The sequence below is a fragment of the Amblyomma mixtum genome, chromosome 5 (genome assembly GCF_055824585.1).
Source record: "Amblyomma mixtum isolate Tamu chromosome 5, ASM5582458v1, whole genome shotgun sequence".
Lineage (NCBI taxonomy): Eukaryota > Metazoa > Arthropoda > Arachnida > Ixodida > Ixodidae > Amblyomma > Amblyomma mixtum.
The window spans coordinates 61,147,097-61,157,809 of record NC_143016.1 but is presented as its reverse complement, the minus strand read 5'-3'; the positions used below and the strand labels follow the sequence as shown (position 1 = coordinate 61,157,809).

At 45.3% G+C, this 10,713-nt stretch overlaps 1 pseudogene; it reads left to right on the top strand.

Moving 5' to 3' along the window:
- Positions 1-7,555: 7,555 nt before the first annotated feature.
- Positions 7,556-9,704, top strand: LOC149342388 (uncharacterized; annotated as a pseudogene).
- Positions 9,705-10,713: the final 1,009 nt, after the last annotated feature.

Below are 10,713 nucleotides of genomic sequence, written 5' to 3'. Positions count from 1 at the left end.
GATTTACGCTGTATCAGTGCCTGGTAATAATTTGGTGCTCTGCACCAGCACTTCCCGTGGATATTTTCGCTCTTGATATAGCTACGGGCAGTAGTAGTAGCTTCTTACTCCTCGAGGACAGCAGGATTTTAACTGACCAATTAACGCGGTTAAGTGTTGATCGAGAGTGTGTGCATTACTTGTGCAAGTGTGTGTGTGCACCCGAAATTACTCCCTGCTCTTATCGAAGGCGTACGCCGAGCCTGCACGCCTGTTCGTCGCACCGTTTCTCTGCGTTTTCGCATGCGGACGACGACCCGACGACGTGTTTGATCTCACGCGTTTGATCTCTGCAGAGCGTTTTACGAGACAACCTCCCGTTTATTTGCGGCAATGTGTTCATACCATCGTCTTCTTCGTCATTCTGCGGCGACACCCGTGTCTTGGAGCATCTGCTCGCTCGTGAAGGCGTTCCGAGGCTGTCGCTGTCGGCGCGCAAGCTCTTGTGCGAGAGGATGTCAGCGAGAAATCCGCGCACTCTTTGGTCTTCGCGGACGGCAGCAAATGATCGCAATGAATAACGCCGAGTGCTTGTACATTTATCATGGCAACGTGAGCTCTTTGCATTCGTTTTTTTTTTTTGGTGCCTCTGTATGAAAGGGGAAACCGGTTAATTCAGGTTAGCGTTACCGTTTTTATCCTGGTGTGTAATGAGGAGTCGTTTCGCTTGATACATTTGGCACACATCAGAATTCGCGCGTGTCTGAAAAGTCAGGCGCCACACCCACCTTTCAGTGGAGTAAGAGAGAAATTGATACGGGCTGTACTGAAACTTGCCAATAGAGATCTTTGCTGAGTCACACGCCTATCACGCTTCGCCAGGTGACAAACATAAAAGAGAACCTTTTTTTTCAATTGCATTTATTTATTTATTTATTTATTTATTTATTTATTTATTTATTTATTTATTTATTTATTCGATACTGTCAATCCCATCAGGGATCGTAACAGGGAGGGCATTCAAAGTACAGAGGCACACAAAAAAAAATAGCAATGGTAATTAATCAAAGTACATAAAAAATATAACAGGAGATTATACATTAGAAGATACGAATAACAAATAAACCAGAGTGAGGAGCATGTGACATGATTTTGGCGGACAATAATACCACAAGTGAAAACACAAACGGAAGGAATAACTTGGTAATGACATATATGAACTCAATAAATACTAAGATATAAGTAGTTGATTTTCCACACGTGTGCTAAAGGAATTCAATGATGGACTACTAACAATGGATGTGTTCAAGGTGTTCCATTCGCGTATAGCACGAGGGAAGTATGAATATTTGAAAGTGTCAGTACGGAATGAAAACTCGTTTAGAGTGTGTATGTGTTTATTACGTGTTTGTCGCGTTTGTGATTGTGATATGTATCTTGAAGTGGCGACTTTTAATTGATTGTGTACGAGTTGGTACATGGTTTTAAGGCGCGCTAGTTTTGCTCTGTTTTGAAGGGTTAGTAGTCCTGCGTGTTTGATTAGTTCTGTTGGTGAGTCTGTCAACCTGTGTCTATTAAATATACATCTGACCGCCTTCCTCTGCACTGCTTCTATTTGTTTAGTGAGCTTGTGAGTGAAAGGAAACCAAACAACATTAGCATACTCTAGAATTGGTCTGACATATGTGTTATATGCAAGAAGCTTTGTTTCTGATGGTGCTAGTTTGAGGCGTCTATTAATGAAAAATAACCGTTTTAAGGCGGTTGATGTGACATTGTTAACATGAGAATCCCATCTGAGGTCAGAGGTTAGTGTTATGCCCAAATATTTATATTCGGACACCGAATCAAGAGGAATATTGTTTAATGTGTACTGAAAATTTGATTTGTGTATCTTTCTGGTTACGGATAAAGCAACTGATTTTTTAACATTAATAGTCATCTGCCATTCTTCACACCACTTGGTCACTGCTGTTAAAGCGTTATTTAAAGCTATATGGTCATTGACGCAGTTAATTTCCTGGTAAAGTACACAGTCATCAGCAAAAAGTTTAATATTGTGAGAAATACTAGTAGGTAAGTCGTTTATAAAAATTAAAAATAATACTGGGCCAAGAACACTACCTTGTGGCACGCCGGATGTAACATTAGTTGTTTCGGACTTAACATTGTTAATTTCGACGAATTGAGTACGGTCAGTCAAATAATCAACGATCCAATCTACTATAGGGCCAGCTCCAAGGGTTGCATTAAGTTTCATAATAAGTTTGGAATGTGAAACGCGGTCGAAAGCTTTCGAAAAGCCTAAGAAAATGAGATCGATTTGTTTCTGCTGATCAATAGCGAAGGATATGTCATGTGTAAGTTCGATTAGTTGTGTGACTGTAGAAACTCCTTTCCGAAAGCCGTGCTGAAAAGGTGTTAAAATTTGATTTTCCTCTAAGTAGGTTGTTATGTGCTTTAAGATAATGTGCTCTAGTAACTTGCATACAGTGCTTGTTAGTGAAATTGGTCTGAAATTTGAGGGATCTGATATGCTTCCTGTTTTGTGTATAGGTGTCACTTTAGCTAGTTTCCATTCTTTAGGAATGGTGTGCGATGACAATGACTTGTTAAAAAGTATTACTAAATATTTTGCTACCCATCCGGCATATCTACGCAAGAAAATATTAGAGATTCCATCAGGTCCTGATCCTTTCTTTGTGTCCAAGTTTAATAAGAGGTTTAACACTCCTGCTTCTGTTACAGTAAGGGGTTCTAAATTATTTCCTGAGCAAAAACTAATACGAGGCTTAATTCCGTTGTCTGTAGTGAAAATAGAAGTAAAGTAGTTATTCAGCGTGGTTGCAATATTTCTGTTTTCCTCTGGAGAAGCTTGGTTATCTTTTCGTGATTTAGGGTTCAGGTGACGCCAGAACTTTTGGGGAGCATCTTTTAAGAAACGAGTCAGCGTATTAGTAAAGTAAAATGTTTTAGCTGTTTTTATTTTGGTTTTTAAATCAGTGATGGCCGAGTTTATTTTTTCAATTCTTTTTGGTGATGGATGGCGTTTCTGCACTTTTTTCAGCCGTCGAACTTTTCGCTTGACTTGAATTACGGTTCGAGTTATCCATGGATTACGTTTGCGTATTCTCTTAGTCTTGGTAGGCACATAATTAGTAACGCAATATGACACAACGTTTTTGAATCCCTGCCACAATGTTTCTATGTCAGTATTAATGTCATCTGAGACATTAATGAAACATGAAACAAAAAGAATGCGTATCCCCATACCCAACAATTCTGGACATATGCATTTTTGAGGGCGAAACTGCTTAGGAACGCAGTTTTTTCAGATAAAGTAATATTTCAGTGTAACGATCAATGTATCCGCCAACCATCCGACGGCAGTCTTTATTTTTTTTTTTTCTGGCTATTAGGGTATTTGCTGTTGTCAGAAGCGTTCTGCATTGGTTTTCTGTGCAAGTCGTAACTGCTACATGCGATCGATGGAAACCCGTTAAGAGAAAGATCCTGTTACACATCAGAAGAAGGAACCATTGACTTCAATATTTCCTAAGGGTGCCTTGCAATTTTTCAATATTCAAAATTGCGCCCCATAATGTTCGACATGATCCACATTACGTATGGCGATACATCTATGGCGATTTGCTCCCATGGTTGCTTGACCCTTGTAGTTAAATATTCGTAGTTCAAAGTTAGGAACCTGCCTTCCTATTTTCCAAACTGAAAATTGTAACAAGTAAGCAAAGTCAAGGAGTTCCGTGTTAGACTTGCGACACGCTATCTAGTGCAAATGTTCATGTTCGTCACTCGCGACATTATTTTCCAAGTATGATCGCCCAAGTTCTGAATATTATTCGTTGCCAACTCTGTCATTAGAAATAATGAAATGGTGAAAAAAATTATCAAGGCTGTTCCAACGTGGTCATTTAATCATTCATTAAATTTAATACAACAAGAAAACGGAAAGATCTAGTAAAGGATGGTGACCGACAAATGGCGTACAAGGGTGAGCTATGTGACTGCTGCAGTCTTGTAGTGAACACAACGCTTGTCAATGAAAGAACCGGCAGCTGCAAGCAGTCGTACAATACAGAGAAGGAACAATTTTAAGCCTGTCTAAATGGTGCCATGGCTGGAAGGTTTCCTAGCGGTCATAGGTAGGTCATCAAAACACGACGAAACAAGCTATTGTATGGCCCTAACAGAGCAACGGTCACACCCGGTTGGCCTTCGGAGGTGACATGGGGCTTGCTACACAGAGCCCTCTGAATCCGTCTGTTTTTTTTATTTTATTTTGTAAGCAGGCTAACGTGCGTCAGTGCAATGCCCACCAGACACATTGACAGCAAGATTAACACGGAAAACTCATGCCGTTCACCTGAGGTGAAGCCTCGCCCAGGAAAGCAAGAGGGCAAAGGGAGGTTGAACTCCTACATCTTACACAAACGAAGGCTCTGCGCAGCTGCTCGCCCTCTTCGCAACCATTTAAGATTTTTCAGCCAACAAAGCTCGGACATCAAGTTTCGGACGAGTGACTGCTAACCACGCCTCTTGCGCATGGTTTCAAATCTGAAGTTGTCAACAGTCAGTCGAAAATATGTCGCGAAGCACTATTCAATTTCCACTGCGAGTCAGAGTAGTGACCGGGCTTCATTTTGAAGCCTGTGGTCTGGGCCCGCGGGCCTGAACGTCAGTTAGGCCAGTTAAAGTATCGCTTCACTAAGTGTGGCCCGGCCCAGCAAGCTCTGCGTGAGGCCCGGTCAGGGCCTGGCCCTATCCCGTGGCTGGTAGCGGCGCACGAAGAAAATTTTATACAGTGTGCAGGTATCGACCCATGACGCAAAAATAAAAAAGCAACCAAAAAAAGGGGCTCAAGACCAAACACAAGAACAAGCAGGTGTAAGGTGAGTTTGCTCGTTCGAATGAATGAATGAATGAATGAATGAATGAATGAATGAATGAATGAATGAATGAATGAATGAACGAACGTCTTTACTTTAGCAAACAAAGGAAGAGTCTAGGAGCTTTTTTTTTTGTGCCGTATTTCACCAGCACCCTCTGTGCTGCGCTTCACCTGCCAGTTTTTTTAGAGCAATAAAAAAGATAACCCTGAAAGTGCAAACAAGTGCGGCTACGCAAAACCTCGGCACAGTAAAGTGCGGCAAACATTTTAGACGGCAGTTTTCCTCAGCGTTTCCTCTCTTTTGTTATTTCGGCGTGTTTCTGTGCGCCAATTACCGTGTATACGGTGGTAAGATCCGCACTTTTTTGCAATTTTGTCTGTTTTCGGCCTTTGCCCTAAAGTGCACTTCTACGCTTTAGTCTTTAAGCTATAGTATGAAGAAAGTACTTGATTGAAGCATAGAGCCTCACGCTGTATTAGGCGCCTGCACAACGGTGGCGCTTGCCCGCATGCATACGGTATGGGTATTTTTTGCGCCTTGATATTAAGGCGAAAGCCTTTAATGCCTCATACTGTCGTTAGCAGACGCGTCGGCAGCTGTGTCGACAGACGCGTCGGCAGGAGTGTCGACAGACGCGTCTGCAGCCGTGTCGACAGACGCGTCGGCAGGAGTGTTGGCAGACGCGTCGGCAGGAGTGCCGACAGACGCGTCGGCAGATTCGTCCGCCTTCGGCGTCACTGCTTAAAAGGCTCAAGGTTCCAGCATGAATAAAGGCACATCTAGTGAATGCATGGGCTTCATAAATAAAATAAAAGGAGTAAAGTCAAGGAAAGGAAAAAATAAAAATAAGAAAATAAACAAAAATAAATGCAAAATAAAAATAAGATGTGGAAATAAAAATAAAAAACATTAAAATCAAGAAAAGGAGCAAAAATAAAAAAAACGAAAATATGAAAAATAAAAAGTAAATAAAAACAAACAGTGGCCAGAAAACGCTTTCGCCTTGCAGCACTTTAGATAGCCAAAGTGCCCCCTGAATTTTTATACTAAGCGTCGCGGATAGTTTGTCTGGCGCGTACTTTGGTCATATACGTGGTAATTGGCGAATGAATGTATATTGTGCTTTGAAGCGGCAGCCACCGCGTCATTTCACTTTTATGAAACAGGAGAAATTAGCGCTCGAACTGTGTTTTCGACTAGTGGAGGAAAAACACCCTGATCGAGTGACCAGACGACAGTTGTACAAGCGTTCGCGGTTATTTGCCCCTTTGCGTATTACATCAGAAAAACGAAAATGCTAACGTGGAATTTTTGCCATTCATATCTCCATTTCGCAATCACGTTGCGGCCGAAAATCCGTGTTTAATCTAGACCTGAATAGACTGAAGCTGGATGACAGCACCAATAAACATCTGCAATGCAGTGAAATGCATGCGGTAATGAAGAAAAAATTTTTGTTTGCTCCAAACGTTCGCCACAGAACATCAACAATATACTTCACATCCGCTCAGTGTTTAGGCACTGCTCTACTTTAATAGTGGTGCAATTCGCTACGATGGTCGTATAAAGTAAACTCTGAACAGGTATTCACGACAACACGGTGTAGTGGCGTCAAGAAGCTACGGCGCTGAGAAACATACGGACCATGGGATTTAAACGCTTCACCAACCTGCCCAGCACACTTAATCACTGTTTATTGCACTTCTTACTTGCTTCCAGGAACATTTTTGTTTTTTCGAACGTTCATTGATTCACACATCGTAGAATAGCAAAATATTCTCGTCTTTGAAGCGCATCTTCGCGCTCTAAACCCCTGTGGTCACTCGTTTGAAGCGCATCTTCACGCTCCAAGCAAGTCAGGTCGCCAGCTCTGTGAGGAGCAGTCACCGGCTCGGTGTTTCAGAAGGAGGCCGCATGGCCCCGGTCATCCGTAGCTAGAATACGTGCAAGCCATTGTAAGCGACGAACAGCCAAGCGTTCCTCACTGTCCCCAAGCAAATTTTGCAACTGCAGTATAATCACCGATGCCTAGTTTTAATTCACTACAACGCTTAAGCCAACCTGCTGCAAGAGCTGCAATGGCAACGAACGACGTATGGTCTTTTATGCTGCGGTTTGTTTCATGCCTCACGAGAACTAAACGCACCTTAACACGTCGTAGCTACTGTTCCCTTGACGAAAAATAATGGAGAAGAAATACAATTATTAGTTATTTAGCGGTCGTAGGCGAATACCCCGTGGTGAAACGTGTACTAAATTCTAGCGCATCATTTCAAAGAAGAGAACATGCAGCTAAAGTTAAGACGCTTGGTCTTGTTGGTTCATATTACAAGGGTAATAGTAGCGAAAAAAGACGAGGACCTCTTCTTTTTTGTGATACGCTTTTACCCATTCAGCAAAAATAAGGCGTCTGTGGTGCTTTACAGCTCAATGAATTGTTAAAAACACGAGGTTTACTTATCATTACCGCAAGGCCATATGCGGGGCCTCATATATGCATGCTTACATTTTGATGCGGGAAAGAACGCACGGCGCACAGCCTTCGCCGGCCGAGTACCGTGTGCAGAAGAAGAGGAGGCGCGGAGGGAGCGCGAGGGAGCGAGCACGCGCAGAAGAAGAAAATGAATGAGCGACGCCGGTCGGTGCTTCGATTGCTCTTCGGTCCCATGGCTGGTTTTCTGCCCGCTACATATTTTTGGTGGCAGCGGTGGGACTCGCCTTGCTCATCATCGCAGCCTCGGTCATCGCAGCCTCGGTCGTCGCAGCCCAGATCATCGCAGCCGTGGTCATCTGAAACACGCGGCACTTGCAGCAAACGCCAGCGCAGCCACCAACCATGGACTCGGGGCCCAAGAAGAAGAGCATACCGTTAGTCACCGATGAATGGAGGCTGTGGGGCCCCGAGGACATGGTGCGATGCCCGTTCGACCCGTCACACCAGGTGCTTCGAACGCAGCGGGCCAACCACATCCGCTTCTGCACAAGCAGGATCAGCGGAAGGCGCGTGACAGGGGAGCCTGAGCTGCCGCCGCCTGACGAGAACTGGGAACTGGACATCGTCCCTGGCCAGCCGGGATATGTGCCACTGGCGTCCCCACAACAGCCAGTCATTCGCAAGGTGAACAGCATGAGCCACTCTGAAAAGAAAGCGTACTACGCCGAACTGCTGAAGCAGTACAAAGGTGCTCGCGGGGAGACAAGTCAAGAAGAAGACAAGGAACCGAAGCGAGACGAAGAAGGTGCGTCCTCCTCGAATGGAACCGCAGACTGTGCGTCCTCTCCCAAGTAAGCGGTCGTCTCCGCTTCGGCATGTGGCGTTCCGCCCAGCGCCGCCACAGCCATGGACGCGATGCGCAGCGAACAGCACAGTACGCCTGCCCCCACAGCAGCCCATCCAGCCGACACTGGCGGCCCCAGTTCATCTCCAGCCATCGATGAAAGGCAGCGAGGAGGGACAGCTAGCCACGTCTCCCGAAGACATCGCCGCCATCAACCATTTGCGGACGCTGCTGGAGACAATGCAGGTGGCCACTTATTACGACCCATACGCGGATGAGGCATCGTATCAGGCCGCCGGCAGGGGCTCGGCGATACCAAGGCCTTCCGTGTACGGTTGGATCGTGTCGCCGGACGACCAAGGAGGCATATGCTACCAGTCGCCGCGGGGCCGCGGCCGGCCTCTATACTGAAAAGTGAGCGTCCTTCTCTACAGCCGGCCCCTGGCGGATTGTCCCCTTCGCAGCGCAACGTGGCTTTGTTCAGAAAAAAAGGAACCTAGCGTCCACCGGCAAACAAAATTGTGTACAGGCAGGACTTGGCAAATATTGGATATCAGCAATATTGGATATCAGCGCACGTTACTCGGCCGACGTAGACCGTACGTTCTTTCCCATAACTATATATGTATGTTTACAGAGCATTTCATGCTGTACCCGCGCAGGAAATTAATCGACCAGCTATTGCGGAAGGTCACATAAGATCGACCGCAGCGTACTTTACTTTATTTTAAGCTGTTTCTAAGCTAGATTAATAGCAGCGATATTTAGGCAGTGTTGTAATATCGCTAGATATTAGCGAAAATTGAATTGCGCATTATCATAACGATACGTGTGACACCGCGGAAATGCTACGGCGGCGTCTATGACTGTGACTACATTGATGTTTCGGCTGGACCAGCGTTTTACCCTAGAAAGATTTACTTTATCAATCATTCACATCAGCTGCTATTATGCGCTGAATTTTTGTCTAATTTGTTATTAAAACATGTGATGAAATTTTCTTTTCTCATGGTTTTTTCTGACTCAGCCCCTAGCATGCAACAACTTCATTTGACTCATGAGGACGATTTGATCGTAACTGCGGAGCTTCCCGAAATTTCTGGAGTCCTTCACTACGGCGTCTCTTATAGCGTAAGTCGCTCTGAGACGTTAAAACCGAATAAACCTACGAAAGCAACCATTTTAACCCGACAGCATTAAATGTCCCGTTCGATGGAAACCAAGGCGTCAGCGTGACTGGAAAATCGGGATTGGTCGAGAGCATAGTGACGTTGAAAAAGTTTTTCTCAAGAGAAAAAATGGGGTCAAGCGGAATCGCACCGCTGCCTTTTGGGTCGGGAGCCGACCACGCTACTTATACATCACTGTTGTATACGTTGGTTCGGTGACGCGTGAGATAAACGGAGACCTTGTGCAAGCACCTCACTGCGCACAGTAGGCAAATGGCGTTGCAAGAAAACATGGTTATTAAGCTCGATCCCGAGCGCACCTTTCGCATTTCGATGGAGGCGAAATTCTAGATGCCCTTGCACTGCGCCTCAACCCCCTTAAACCATAAACTTGGTGAATAATGACCTGTAATTAGCGTCCCCAACTAATTTCGACGATGATTTAATAAGGCAGCATGTGATGGCAACAAGCTTGTCGATGTCTGCTAAAGGATGCACCATTGCACCGCCAAGCGACCGAGGAGAAACGCTACCGCATCATGCTCTTGAAGTGAGCTCGTGTCCCTCAAATTTTTACAACGCAGCTCTTCGGCGCCTGTTTCTGCGTTTCGCGGCGTCGCCGTCGCCGCTGTCCTTTGTAACCGGCAGTGGACACCTTAGTCGCGCTTTAGGCTTAGAAACCAATAGAGCGGGAACTTGGAAAGCTGAAGGCAAAATGGATCATTTGCCTTTTGAGGAAAGGAAATGCCGCACTGTCTGTCTCACACATCTCGGTGGACACCTCAACCATGATTTAAGCTACGTGGCGATAGTGACAGATATGCGCTGCATGCGTTGGCATTGACAACGTTGTGCCAGAAACGCGGCGCTGAAGCCATAGGCCGTCGGCGTTCAATGTGTTGTTGGCGTTGGCGTCGAGAACGCTTTACACTCTGATGATTTTAAGGAATGGAAGTGCGCATAACTGGCTCCCTGGGCCAGTGGACGCCTTAATCGCGCTTATAGGTACGTGGGGTGGTGATAGAGATATGTGGGCTAGCCGTATGCGTTAGCTCTGACAACGGTGAGCGAACTCTCGGGATCAACCATTAACTGCCACCTGCCAGGGTGGCAACGTGGGGGGGGGGGCTTAAATGTAGATACAAAGACAAAGAGAAATTCCTTACACTCATGATGGAGAACATCCCGTTCCTCTCGCTCGTCTAAATCATCTAAAACCAAACCACCAGGATGAGGTGCGCCAAGACATTTTGCAAGTAAAAAAAATTAACGGTAAGCCAAAGACGCATCCGAAGGATGGGCGAAGAATGATTCGCGTGGTTGCACACACCACGTTTATATCGTGTTACCGAATGAAACTCGACCACACATATTTAG